The 14,448-nt window shown below is 42.3% G+C and overlaps 1 long non-coding RNA gene across 1 annotated transcript; it reads left to right on the plus strand.

Annotated features, from left to right (window-relative positions):
• Positions 1-1,534: 1,534 nt before the first annotated feature.
• Positions 1,535-10,225, plus strand: LOC148053824 (uncharacterized). Its single transcript, XR_015707836.1, has 3 exons — positions 1,535-5,278; positions 5,826-6,619; positions 8,213-10,225. It is a non-coding gene; the product is annotated as an uncharacterized LOC148053824 (long non-coding RNA).
• The last annotated feature ends 4,223 nt before the right edge of the window (positions 10,226-14,448 follow it).

Genomic DNA, 14,448 nt, shown 5'->3' on the forward strand with positions numbered 1-14,448 from the left:
CTTTCAACGTATGTTTTTTGGAAATGTTTTATATCACTTACAAGATTATTTATATTACTGGAGATGTAGGAAAATGATACCAGAAGGAAATGGAAGGGCTACTCCTTCTGCAGTTTTCCTTCCAGGTTTCTAAAAATCAAGTCAAAGGAAAGAAAAGATACGGATTCTTGGGAAGCAGTAGCAGGGATCAGGAACAAATCTGGAAAGCTGGATTCCTTCTCATCTACGCCACTGATATGTTGCTAGTGTTCTCTGAAGTCTTGCACTTTTCAGTGGGGAATCATGCTATTTAGGAAAAAAATCCCAGGTTCGAGAACTACAGAGTAAACGTTTTAAAACAAGGTCATGGTGCTTACTCAAAAAGTGAGAAGGAAATTTAAAAGTTTATGTTTCTGAGCACCAGTATTATGCTTTTATTGGCCTTATTCACGATTTTTTAGTGTCTGGATTCAGCAACATTACAGTTGTGTTACCTTTAAATTACTTTGCTTTGTCGTGCTTGCTTTATGTGAACAGGAGTTTTGACTTGTTTTCCTGGGTTTATCACTGTCCAGCTGTGAGGACATGAATAAGAGCTTTCAGCTCAACTCCGTCTTCTTTAGAATGATACTAACCTTTCTTTCGTCTGAGAGTTTTAATTTTAGAGCTCTGCAGAAATGCAAGCAGCAGTATAATTCTTGCATTGCAATTACAGTATATCTACATCCCTTCACCTGACAGGATTGAATAATAAAAACCAATCGTTTAATGCAAAATCTCAGTATGTTTTTCTCTTCTTTCTGATCTGGGAGATATCATAGAGGCAAATACAGTGGTGTGATATTTTTAAAGGTTGAATAATTTTATGACCGCTAATAACATCTGCTGTTACGCCTTTTAAGAGAAGGGTAATCAAATTTCATGCTTCAGGGTATTAACCGATGACAGCAAGTGTCAAAACTGGCTCTGTGTTTTATTCTTCCATCAGGAGCTAAACAGTACTGGGCTGACTGGTATCCTAGTCTCATTCAATTGGGAACTAGACTTTAGTGACAAATTATTTGTCCTAGCATGGTAAAAAGCAAGGTACCGGATTTAAAATTTGCCATTTGCCATTGCTGACATACCACAGCAGATGCCAAAGCAGAAGCCATGCCCTCTAAACAACCTGGAGTTTTCTTTCTCGACAGTGAGACGAGTGCACCTCACCTACAGCACAGCGTTAGTGACATTAAACCCGTGGAGTGGTTTCCCCGTCAGCAGCATGTTATTGTCATGGGATCTAACGGCAAAAGGCTTCGGCTTCTGCTCCTTGAAATACGGCTCACTGAAATGAACGAGGCTGCAATTTTAGCTGTTTGTAAACAAGCATTGTAGAAACAAGAATGTAATCAGAATTCAATAGCCAGCACAGAAATAAAAGATGATCATTAGCTAAATAGTGCTCAACAACTCTAATGGGGAAGAACAGGTCTGAGGACGGCATGTCACGGTTAGGGAAGAAAGCCATTTATTTACTTTGGCAAGAAAACAAGAGATCATCGTGGTCAAACGTTTTGAATGAGAGGTCAAACCAAGGCTTCACTGTGCTGTGATCATGAAACTTTCCATGGCCCCTAGTGTAAGAACAGACATAAAAACACCGTGTTCTGTCAGATTCAGACCACTGATTTCTTCCATTTTCTATCTTTGATTTCTTCCTATACTTAACAAAATTGCTTTTCACTTCCCTGCCTACGTGTTCTTGATGTTGTAGTGAGCCATAACGTCTATAGAGCATTTTACGTCTCACAGTGTACTCCTTGTCATTATATCCTTTTGTACTGGATTTCTCATTTTTAAATACATTTGCGTAGTTTGAGTAAGTTCTTGGGTTTTGCAAGGTAGGTGTGTTGTTTTGTTTCCTCCCCTTTCAGTTACAGTTCCTTTCTTGCCTTTTGGCAAGTTTGCTTTCTCTTTTTTTGGTCATTTATGGGATGCTGCCAGAAACGCTGAGCATTTCCATTTCCTCAATTTTGACTTGTTCTTTCTGACTGATTTTTAAAAAATAAAAATCCTTTGCATTTTTCATTCACGTGATTTGATTAATTCTTCGTTCATTCAATCTTTCTGTCCAATCGGGAGGTTTTGGTATCCTCTTTCAAACAAAAAAAAATCAGATATAATGAGATTGTATTACAATTATATTATCCTCTTTTGCTATGATGTCTCCAAAGAAATTGGTTATCGTTAAGCCGATAATGTATCAATATTTCTGGTTAACAAGCCGATCTCCGTATTTCTTTTCAGTTCCCTGGTGATGATATGTCTGCCTCTACGTGTTGCCTCTTCTGCTACACTTACATCAAGACTTTTCCTTCTGTGTCTATACGATACTGCCCAAAGAGGACCTGGTTTACAGCCACAGTTCCCGAGCACTGCAGTAACACGGAGCAAATAAGGATTTGTCGTAGTGACTGATCATGGTTCAGTCAAAACAGAAGGGTCGATCTCCCTCCATTGGTATTAGAGGGAGCCTTGGATTAAAGACGTCTCACCTAGGAAGGCGTAATCTGGTGTGTCCTGCATTCAATCCTGCATGCCCTCTGGTACAGAGGAAGAGAATTCATGGAAATGGAATCCGTGTTTCACGTGTCCAAGGTTCATACCTAAATCACTAAACCATTTCCCTCGGCCCATAACGCTGATGGTGCCTCCGGAACAAATGGATCAGAACAAAAGCGGAGAGATGTCTAAGAAAAGTCGGAAGAGCCCTTCTAAAAGCAGCACACGTACCATCTTTTGTGACAACACAGGCAGGGACAAGACACTTGAAGAATGTTCTGCGAGATAAAGGAGAGCTGAAAATGAACCGGTCTCACTGTCATTTCTGCCACGTACTGGTAACAAGTACGGAGTGCTCCCAACCCAGCAGAGTCACTGGAACACATGCCTTTGCCTTGCTAGCGTGCAGCCGCTCTGGGGTGAGGCCGGCAGCCACAGCTCAGCTCGGTCAGGACTAGCGCATCATAACCTTCCCCGTGTCAGATGTTACCAGTGGCGCGAGACCCAGCCAGCTCACCCTGCCGCCCCGACAGAAGCAGGTTCACGAACGCAGCATTGCGCTGAGCCGAAAGCCCGAGCTGCCCTGATGACACGACGCTTTCAGGGCTTTGGGTGAAGTGACTGAGTGCAGAGTAACGTTGCTGTGGTCCAGCTGCTGGTTAGAGCGCAGTCGGCAAAGTTATTTCAGGCTAAAATCCCGCCCAGACTGAAGCCTCTCCTTTGCCTTCTGGGGGAGGCAGATGCGTGTATTTTAGCGTGGAAAACTTTGCCACCACCCTGACCTCAGTCTGCCCTTCCTGCATGAAGTTTGTTGCAAGGTGAATGAAAAGTTGTCTTGCTCTGCCCTCTTATGATGGTATCATACTTCCAGCTGTTTTTTATTAGGTATGTCCTGTCTGCAGCTCCAAGGCAGGCTTTTAAATTAAAATATATGCTAGCTATACAGATTCTAAGGTCTAAGTGACTATATTGAACAGTATTGATTTTAAGTATTGAGACACGCATTTTTGTATTGCTCACTTTTTTCTTCTCCTCTTTCAAATTTTCTTTTCAATGAAGTATTTGAATGTTTTACAGCAGTGCATTTACACCATAAAAACTGAAGCATTGCGAATGAGACCTGCGTAAGGTAAGTCCGCACAGTACAGCAGAGGTCAGGTCCAGCTGGCCCCAAACACCTCACTCCGAGGGTTCTGCTCAGCGCAGATCTTGGCACGGGCCAAGCCAGCCCCGTCTACCTGCAGGGCACGCACCAAGTTTGACTGCAAATATTTGCAAACAATCTGGGCCTAGATAAATTAAATTATATGTATTGTTCTTCCAAACAAAATGCTCTAGAATAACATTTGCCTCTGGAGAACAAAAGGAGGCTAAAAATATTAGAAAGTTATAAAATAATAAAGAGAAACTTTGCAACTTCTGACATCCCCTTATTCGTCATGTTTAAACAGCGTGTGCGGAAGTGAATGTCATGTCCAGTACGTGCATTCCTCAGTTCCAAAAGCTGGTATACAAAAGGGTGGTCCATGATGTTATTTAGAGTTCATACACTCATCAGAGAGATTGCAGAAGGCAGTGATGATATTGCAGCACTGTGCTAACATCCCAAGGTGCTCCGTTTTTCATTGGCCTTTCACACAAACCCAGGAATACATGCAGTCAGGCCATTGTGTAAAAACATCGGGGGTCAAAGGAAACGGTTGCAGCTTGACATCAGACCTGGAATCTTATGATGAGAATGCCTAACTATATTAACTGAAAGGGAAAGGCTATTCACAGGAGGCACCAAAGGGTGTACGTGAATGCGTGTGGCAACACTTGTGTTGCAGTTGTCACTTCCACTCACTGGTTTTAACCTATAGTTCTCCTGTTTAACTCGACTTAGCAGTCAGTAAATATCTGAACCACACTCCAGCATTTCCGCCTTTCCCAGAGCTCCCCTATCAGACATGCTGCAGTACTGTGGGGATGCTGGGGTGCTACTGTCCTTTGAAATGCCTGCTTGTTGGTCTGCACTGAAGCGTTTATCTGTTATTCCCAGAATGAAATAACCCCCACGCCGCCAAAGAAACATGCTTAGACAGTTAGGAGAGTTTTCCTCATCTACTTCCGCCTTCCTCTCTCCTCTCTGTTTTTCATTCCGTCTTTTGTGTTTCCTAGGTCCAGCTAGGACTGCCCCTGAGCGACAGGCAGCCCCTCCTGTTGGTAGAGGGAACCTTGATTTTGGGAATATCTTAATAACGACAATGCAAATACACAAAAAACCCAATTCCGGTACTGTGAATGGGTGATTTTCTACTTTTCATTAAACACGTTTTCTTTAAAATCTTTGCTTTTGATGTGAGTTTGAAGGTCACCTGTTCACAGGTGTGAACGTACTTTGTGCCTTGTGTGGGGTCAAAACACAGCTGCTTCCTGAGGTCTGCCCGAAGCGAGCAGCAGCCACCTCCGACCACACTTCCTCTCTGCCCAGAAGCAGGGAGAACAGGAAAGGGCTTTTGCAAAAGAGATTGTGCTCTTGATACTGGGAGCTCCTCCGGACAGGAACAATCTTTCTTAACTGGTTGGAAAGCATTCAGTAAATTTCACATTCTTAAATAATAACAAAACGACGGCACTGCCTCAAAACTCAGAACCAGTTTTACTGAGTGATAAGCGTTGCAACGTGCCAAGCTTTGCTCCTGCTGTTGAACCCACAGGACGCGCACTCGGGTACAGTGAAGATACGCAGCAGAGGGAAACAACGGCGTTGAGGGTAAGTGGAAAGCAGAGATGTTGTTGATGGTACAGCGGTTCTCGGTTACCTTTGTATCATCTTTGACACCCTGGCCAGGGTAATACACCCATTCGCATTTGTCCAGTGCTATCCTGCATTTCAAAGGCCTTGTGTTATTAAAAATACCTATTACATCTATGTAATAACTTTAATTATCAAAACTATTCCATAGAAAGCAAACCCAAACGTACTAAGACTTTAGGATTCCAAATTTCTAGCAGTATAGCCAGCCTTAAAAGTTCAAAAATCACAAGTCGGGTTCCAATGAAAACATGAGGTTTAAAAAGAAGTCTTTATGCTTTTGTCAGAATGCTTTTTGCCTCTTGTGCATTTACAAATGCCCTAGAATCATGCTTTCCTTTAAAGCTTAAAGGCGTTTGATGGATGTGTTTCTTAAATGATAGTGAAAATCATCCTACATTCACACGACTCCAGGTGCTGCAATTTTAAGATATATTAGTACAATATTCCTAATACAATTGTGAAAACTGGCAACACTCATTTTGATCTGCCACTTTCCCAAAAGCCCACAGAAAACAGATGGACTTTCCGACATGCCTGGAAAATTAATTAAATCTGGACGCTAGTGGACAAAGGAGAAAGGAAGAGCCAGATTCAAGGACACCTCCTGAAAAATGTTTCTTCCTGTTCACAAGGGACGCGGGGCTGGGGATGCACAGGCCGCGCCAAGCGAGTGAATACCTCCAGAGTACATTTGCTGCTCTTAAAGAGATAGCGAATGAAACTGTGTTTGTTTATGGTCACAGGCTGCTGAGAGAACTGTTAGCACCGTTGGATTTGTGCTAAATACAGCCTTCAACTTGAAGGAATTGGTATATTCGTGAACCTCAACTTTACGCTAACAGAAGTTTTGCAACTGTTGACTACAACTGCAGCCATTTCTGGTTGGTCACGCACCCGTGGTTTTGCATCCCCCGTAAACACGAAAGCTCTGAGAGAAGAGGGGAGGAGGAGGAGGAGAGGGGTGACAGACGGTTTGAGAAATGGAGAAGTTGTACAGGATTCTACAAGTTCATCACATCCACTGAACCGAACCCTTTTTGACCCAGTTGTTGGGATTCTGTTTGCGCGCTCCTTCGCTACACAAACATTTTGTTATTCTTGTACAAATGCCACTGTCCTAGGGGCAGTACTGCGTGAGAAAGCAAGTAAATTCAGTGACAACGCAGGAGAAAAGAGCACAAACTAGCTGTGGCCTGCAGCCATACAGCCCCAAACTGGGATTTCATTAGAGTTTATGAAATAGGCATCCTAAGTCCTGACTGGGAGGAGAATAAGAAGCTGCCAAGAAACTCACAGGTATGACAGGAAATAGTGTTGACGCTCCAAACCCCAGCCACCTAGAAAGACAGATTGATAACTCAGCATGTGGCACTTCTCAACAGAGGCCAATAATTAACCTCATCACCCTAGTTGCGTTAGCGATCAGTACGCGCTAGCCCTTTCGATAAAGAGAAAAATGCTCATTATTGCGTCCAGTTATCGTGCAGCACCTACTCTAGCATCCTGCTTCCAGAAACAGCTATTGCTTAATGCTCCAAAGTAACACACAGCTCGCTAGATGCATTATTTTTTGTAATGCTGTTCACAGACGTGGGAGAGGAGAAATACCTCCCAGAAACCAGCAGTCCCTAAGCGTAAGATTTGATTATCTTATTTTAGCATGTGCATTATGGCCCAGATTTTGAGCTGCAGCTGTGTTGTGCCGTGGGGACTGGCTCCTGTCTAATTTAGAGCAATGGCAGATTAGGAATTGCTACAATTACTATGGTACAATGTTACTGCAGCCACAGCTCCATTTTCCCAATAATTAGCCCCTGGACCAGAAAGCTTAGAAAGAAGATGAGAGGAAAGTGGCTATACATCTCCTGGGGAGCCTCCATGGCAGGTAGAAATACACCAGTGACTCAATCTGTTGAGACTACAGCTGCTTTATGTAATTAGAGAAACATAAAGCAGTTAGCTATAGGACCAGATCCTCCATTGCAACCTACAGAGGTTACTCTGGCCCAAAGGATGTAATTAATTGCTATGATTACTTGTGTATTTAGGAAATCATCCTCTATATTTAGTAAATGTAATAGGATAAGAAGAGTGTTGGCCAGAAAATGCAGTAAGGACAATTGTCCTTCATGGGTCACGGTAAGATACATCATGATAAACAAACCTCAAACAAACTGTGATAAGCCCAGAATATATGGGCTTGGAAAAGAAAAATGAAAACAACCCCCAAACCCAGGAATCTCAGGTACCAGACCAACGCCTGCAAGACCAGGTCTATTTTTGTACATGCGTGTAAGACAGGGAAACAAAGTGGGGCTGGGGGCAAAGGAAATGAAAACATGTGAACGCCTTGGAAAGAAAAGTACTGCTATGAAGCTTTTGGAGCAGTAAAAGAAAATTCTGTTTGTAGAAGATTTACTAAGAACTTGAAAGATATCTGTGGGAAAAGTGTCAGGTTGTGCTGCGTTTACTATCGCTTCAGTGAGCAGAGCGTGTGCTCAGCGGGCAGGTTTCCTAAGCGTTTATAGGCAGGACAGGCCCACAGGGTCAGCCTCGTACTAATCCAAGAGGGGTTTTTTATCGTCATGTGTACCTGGGAATTTTATGGGGTCCCCTCTAGTACAGACGGACTGCGCTACAAATAAAGCATCCCCAAACCACTAGCACGTGAGTAACGGCCTGCACGATGCCAAGAAGAGCTGCTGTCCTTTCAAGGCCAAGTTAAACTGAAAAGCAGTGCAACAATTACAGTATTTTGTAGGGTTTTTTTTTAATACTTAGGCTATGAAGTAGAGGTTAAATGATATATAATATGGTCACCTTCAATGTTTTATGAAAGAACAGAAAGAGCAATATTGTTTACAGTAGATTCTTCCTTCTGTCTTTCAGGTACGCTGAATTTTCATTATCTAAGAGCAAATTCTGATGTAGCATTACATTTTGACTAGACTGTCAAGAATATACTCCCCAAAATGTTGTGCCAGTGGCCTCAGTGGTGTGCGAGTCCTAAACATGACAGACCAGCAACTAAATCTTTTGGACAGTTCATTTAGAAGAGCGAATGTAGAAGAGAAGGCAAACTTACTTTCTTTTTTTGGTAAGAAATTTGAAGTACTAATTTCACAAAGCTAATGCATACCAGACAATGCAGTACAAGCTGCTCCAGGCTGTTAGATGAATAAGGTCTTTCAGGCGCTGCACACTGCTCCGCTTGTTCCCTAAAGTAGTGCTTTCTGGTAGCTAACCTCTCAGCTGGCAGCAACAGCGGACGCTGGACCAAGTGCCATTTGTCTGCCAGCTTAAAAAAAGTAGAACCACCCTTACAGCTGTTCCATCCCGCACTTCCTATTACGCACTTTTATTGCGTCCGACGCTAGAGATGAAGACACACGGTATTCTTTAAAATGAAAAACTCCCGAGTTTGATGAGCTCAGCTGCCAGAATCCCACTGAAAGCCAACTCTAACCAGCTCAGAGTTTTCAGAATCCATCACTCCTAGCTTGCGCACTCTGAAAATCACAACACACTAAGAAACTAGTCTGTAACTTCTCGTCCCGAACAAATGCTCCTGAAGTGAATCAGGAAGCAATAAATATTTTTAGAATGCAGCCTTCTGGCACAGTTCCCTAATGAAGGGGAAAATAATTACCTGTTATTTATAACTCCTGAAGGTTGTAAAGACAGGAGTTATAGATGAAGCATTGTGGAAACTATGTATAATTTACTATGTGAAACCAAAGAATTTTTTAGATCACCTTGAGTTCTTCAAGCATCGTTACAGACAGACGCACATGCTACTTATTTTGCTGCATTTTCATCCTTACAATACCAAGCTTAATGAAATGAATGCAGCTAATGAGTCCAGAACCTGCCAAATTATGCCATTTTAAAGAGTTCCTTTGACTCCTTTACAGTTAGAAGAAGCTCAGAGATAACCAGCCTGTGATTCTCCCCCTACCCAGCGGAGCCCGTTACTGGTCGCACTGTCGTGTAGATGGTGCCCTCTAGTGCTGACGCTTCCTAAACCAGGGGCCAGGTCCCCTCCATGCTGCCTGGAGCCCAGCAAGTTCACAAGCAGAGTCGGCAATATGGGGTTAAATAACCATCAGGACATTTTCATGGAGCTGCAATTTTTTTTTTAACAATTTTCCCTTCCTCTTTCTTCTGTCTGCCTCCCTATTCACTGAGCAGCAAATGACAACATCGTACTGGTATTGCAATAGCATCTAGGTGCCTCTATGAGTGGCCCGAGAGCCTCGTTTCCCACGTATTAAGAGAAAAATATATACGTAGAAGAACAGCAAAAGCACAAAACGACAGGAGGATCAGGGTCAGCAGCCGAAGTGCTGACCGCTCCCAACTCCAGGCCCCAGGGGCCCGCCGTGACCCGCGGGCCGGGTCCCCAGGCCAGGCAGCCACCACCACGCCAGGCACCTGCCAGGCGAGGTCACTCCGCAACCAGAGAAAGGAGATTCTCCCATCGTGCCTCCCCCTGCATTTTCACAGCATAAAAGAGACATTTCCCTGTGTAGTTTCAAGTGCCTCGGGACAAAAATGAAGTTTCGGTTCTGCCCCTCCAGAGCACAGCACCGCTCTGTATTTTTGACAGCCGTTTTTTCCCCCAGAGCATGCTGCAGCGTATTCCTAAGTGACACCGACTACTGAACTCAGGAGCTGTCAGTACAGGGTAACTGCATCTGATTCGGGAATTTGCCACTGGTGTTTGTGGAGCTGCTAACAGTCATCGCAAAGAGCTGGGGAAATGAAGCAAAAATTCTGTAGCTGAGTGATTGTACCTTGTGTGTTCTTTGAAGTTCCTTTTTTTTTTTAATTACGCCATATTGGAAACGTCTGAGAGACAGCAGGTTTTGCATACATTCTAAACTACCTTCTAAACAATAAATCCAGATAAATATAATTGCTTGTAAAAGCAAACTGAGTTTTAATAAATGTATTTGCTTTCACTGTCTTAATGATGTCACTTTCCTTAATTATGCGCAGCCGTTTGTGAATTATCGTGATTTGCCCATGAGTAATTCCATTGCTTCAACTTTAAGCGTGTGGCCAACACTTACACAGACTAAAGATAAAGAACTACGAGTACTATTGGTCTAAACACTACCAACCGCTGAGTAATTTCCAACATTTAGGGGCAGATTCACTAAACGACTTAAGCAGGCTCTTAGTACTTCAGAACAGAGTGCTAAGTCCGTTTCTATTAGATGAGTAGTAGCTATACGTTTGAGCACGTGCCTATGTCACAGGGACTTCCCAGTTCCCCTCCCTCTCCGCCCCTGGCCAGCACAAAGAGGCCGGTGCCGCTTCCTCCTCGCAGGGGGCGAAGAGAACTCGTCTTGCTCTCCAATTCTCCCTCACCTGCTCTTCCCTCCTTCTAAACCACACCTTTCCCTTCTACACAGTAAACAATATTTGCACTAACCTTGCACACAGAACTGATGTTTGATTCCTAGTGAAAGTACGTGTTCTATGCCATTAGAAATTCAGGTGTACCAGAGAAAGGAAAAAGAGACCTATTTGGGGAATTTGCAAAAGTCGCAACTAAAGCACTTCAAAAGACTTGCAGTAAAAGACACACAGCAAGAATTTCCAAACTTAAAGGGTTGTCTCGGTGGGTGTTTCATATTACTGTCTTCTTCATGATTCCTCACTTTGTTCTATGAAATATTTTTTGCTTTTCAATAGTGTGATGCTCCTGGAATCTTCTTTGTAGTGAAAACGCTTAACCTTAATGTAGAAATTATGCAGAAATTTAAGCCTACAGCTATTCAGAAATTCAGAGCAGAGATATATGAATACTCTTCCTCCTTCCATCCCTCCTCATTATTGCAAAGGTACGACTAGTCTGTTCAGACCCGTGATTTGAATGAGGAGTAACTCTAGGTGCCCGTGTAAAAAAAAGAGGCTCTCTCAGGGAAAGCCTCTCATTAATTTGTGTAACATGTTCATGTAAGGGATTTCACTAACAACCAACCTTACTACCCCTGGCGATATACATCAATGGAGGTGGAAATACCCCTCATTATATCATAAGATAAAACATTTTAATCTCAAGAAGTCCGTGCTTCAAAGAAAGCAAGCCCCAAACACATGCATTTATCTTTAACACCAAAAGCTTTAAGCGTTTCAAGAGGTACAATCTCAGCTTTCAGAGCTGTGTTAGCTTCAGCAAGAGCACTGGATGGATGTACACAGGAGGTGTGATTACACCCAATATTTAGCATTAAAAAGCCATAGCTTGATTACATACGGGAAAGAATTAAAGACATGGAACACCCTGGGTGGGCCAGCCCACAAACCAGACCCCTTTCCTACACTGGTGAACTCTGCTTCAGTGCCACTGAGCTTGATACAGGGCAGAGGGGGACAGAGGCCGACTGGTCGGTGCAGGAAGGAACAGGCCCTGCAAAGCTTCGCCTTTTCCCAACAGCCTCTTACAAAATCGCTGGCGGATCCGGGCCTTTCCTACCATTTTGTGCCAACTAAGTGACCTTTACCTCCCGTGGCCTGATCTGGTTTGCAGAGTGTTCTCCACAGCTCAGGTCCAGAACTTCGTATGTGCCACGAGTTCTTTCAAGATTTTACGGGACAGGACCACAGCACGATGGAGATCGTCGGGCTGTCACAGCTTGCTTGCATCTCTCCACCATTTTGAGCCTTCTGTTTAAAACAGTTGAGAAAGCTCCCCACCTGCTCCAGGAGCTCCCAGAACCCCAGCCACCTCTCCTTTTCCACATCCCTCCAAACAATCTGTTGTTGGTTTCACCACACCTCTGTCTTCAGTCTCTTTGGGGAAGTTTTCCTAATCGTTTGAAACTGGCTCTGGTTTTGGCTGTTCTATGCTTGGCCTCTCCTTTGAGCCCTTGAATGCTGTGCAGAGTTTACGGAATCCATCAGGGGAGAATTAGGAGTCTGTTCTCTAATGATTTAGAGAAAGTCAGGTAGGTGCCTGTTCGCTTGCAAGTGATTATGAAAATATTTTATACATACACGTATTAAAAAAATACATCTATACATCTGTGTGTGTGTATAATATCTATATATTTAAAGGAACTAACTTATTCTACTCTGACAAGAATTAACCAGGACTTTCCTAAGCTATTACTGTCTTTTAAACAGAACGAGAAAGGTAGTAGACATTATGCAAAATGCTTTCTTGTAATTGGAGAAAAAGACTTTGCAATATGCAATTAAAAATAATTAGGAGTACTAAACTGTAAATCACTATCTTGAAACAAGCACTGATATCGAAGTTGATTTCCCATCATTTGAACTCTCATTTAGAGGAATGACTACATCTTGCTGATGTTTGATTCTTGCTTAATAGTGTGTACTGTGATAAAGCAAACTATTTTGGGGAGAGGAAAATTTCAGTTTATCTTTTCATAAGATTTTTCCTCAAGTGAAAAAATCATGATTGGGCCTTTAATAATAGCAAAGCAGTTGATAACGCAGTGCGGTTTAACAACTGCCTGATTACCAGCTCCTTCCTGACAATTATTCCTTCTGTGGTCTCATCATCCATTTAGGCAAGTCCACTTGATATTCCTCGTCTAGAAAACATGCTTTAAAATATTTACTCACCTACACACTACACAGATTAAGAATTCTAAATTGCAGATATCAAAAGTCCTTCTTATTCAGATACCACGCCGCAGAGCAATTTGCTTGTTTGCAGGGCTCCTGCCGAGGTTAGTGGTGGGCTTTGCATAAAAGAAGAACCGCTAGCTGCCTCTTGGATACGAGGCCTCATTTAGGTATGTGACTCTTGGCTTTATGACTAAAATGTTGATAAGGCGGCTGATGAAAATCAAATTCCAATTGAGAAAAGTTGATAGAATAAGTAGCACATCATCTGTAATTTTTTTAATTGGTCAGTCCACTGAGGAACAATTCACTCCTGATTTGAGGAATTATTATTATGTGTGTGTGTGATTTTATATCCTGACTTAATTAAGCTTTAATTACTCACGTTAGCATTAGTAATGTTTCGTCTTTTTCCTTTGAATTTTGGCATTGAGGTACCCCTGTGTTCTGGCTGATACTAACCACTGCTCCTTCATACGAAATACCGTTCCTTTATCCAGTCCGCTTGTACTAACAGTGTGAACATGCTGCACAGACTATTACACCATGGGCAGTACGTGTACACCTACACCACGCTCTGGCTAACAGATCGCCACGAATGCCGCTTCTGCCACGGAAGGTCTGCAGGGCAATTACGTTAGAACTAGAACGGAAATTTCACCCTTTTGTTCTCGTTACTGGTGTGTGTTTATTTTCCAGTGACAAAACCGGAGTCAGAAAGCCATATAAAAGTTACAGAGCTATAAAGGAGATCAAAGGTACGGCTGTTAAAGAATGAAACGGAGCCGTAAGACCTAGGACCCTTTTAAGAACGTGGTCTAGCAACATTTTTAAACGGGTTTTTGTTCAGTTTAGGCAAGTAACTTCAACTATTGTAAAATTTATTGTTAATAAGTCCATAAGGATGAATGCAGAGAAGGATGAAAATATATATATATACAGCTGAAAATGAACTGTAAAAGTCAGTAAACGAAACTGTATTTCCGTAATACTGAAAGTACATTAAACAGTAAGAAAGTTCAAATATTTGACTTTAATGGAGTGTAACTTGATGTCGCTTGGATGAACAACATTAGCTGGCTGAATACCAACTCTTAATAAACAAACTAATGATTTCGTTTCCTGAAAATTAAACAGTAAGTTTCCTTTTCTTTGCTGCTAGAGGCTGAAACGGAGATGAAGGTATCTTTGTAAAGTTTAACTTTTGTCCCTGCAAGTTTGAAGAATGAGAATTTCTTGCAACTTAATGTTTTTAGATTATTGTAACTTATGTGTAATAAAAAATTTAAATTCTTAAATTTTAAAATAGATCCAGGGTACTTTTTAACTGCCTCAGTCCTCATGTTCTTACCCCCATTGATACTTTGCAATGAGTTGATAGTTAATAAGTATGCTACGCTACCTAGGAGTGTGTGTGTGTGTGTGTGTGTGTATGTGTATAGAGGCAGTTTTATTAAACAGAAGGTATTTTTTTCTTTTTAGAAGCAAAAAGTTTAGCTGTTTTTGTGGCATTTTTAAAT

The sequence above is a fragment of the Nipponia nippon genome, unplaced genomic scaffold (genome assembly GCF_047370975.1).
Source record: "Nipponia nippon isolate SJK-2023a ecotype South Korea unplaced genomic scaffold, ASM4737097v1 scaffold_36, whole genome shotgun sequence".
In the NCBI taxonomy this organism is placed as follows: Eukaryota; Metazoa; Chordata; class Aves; order Pelecaniformes; family Threskiornithidae; genus Nipponia; species Nipponia nippon.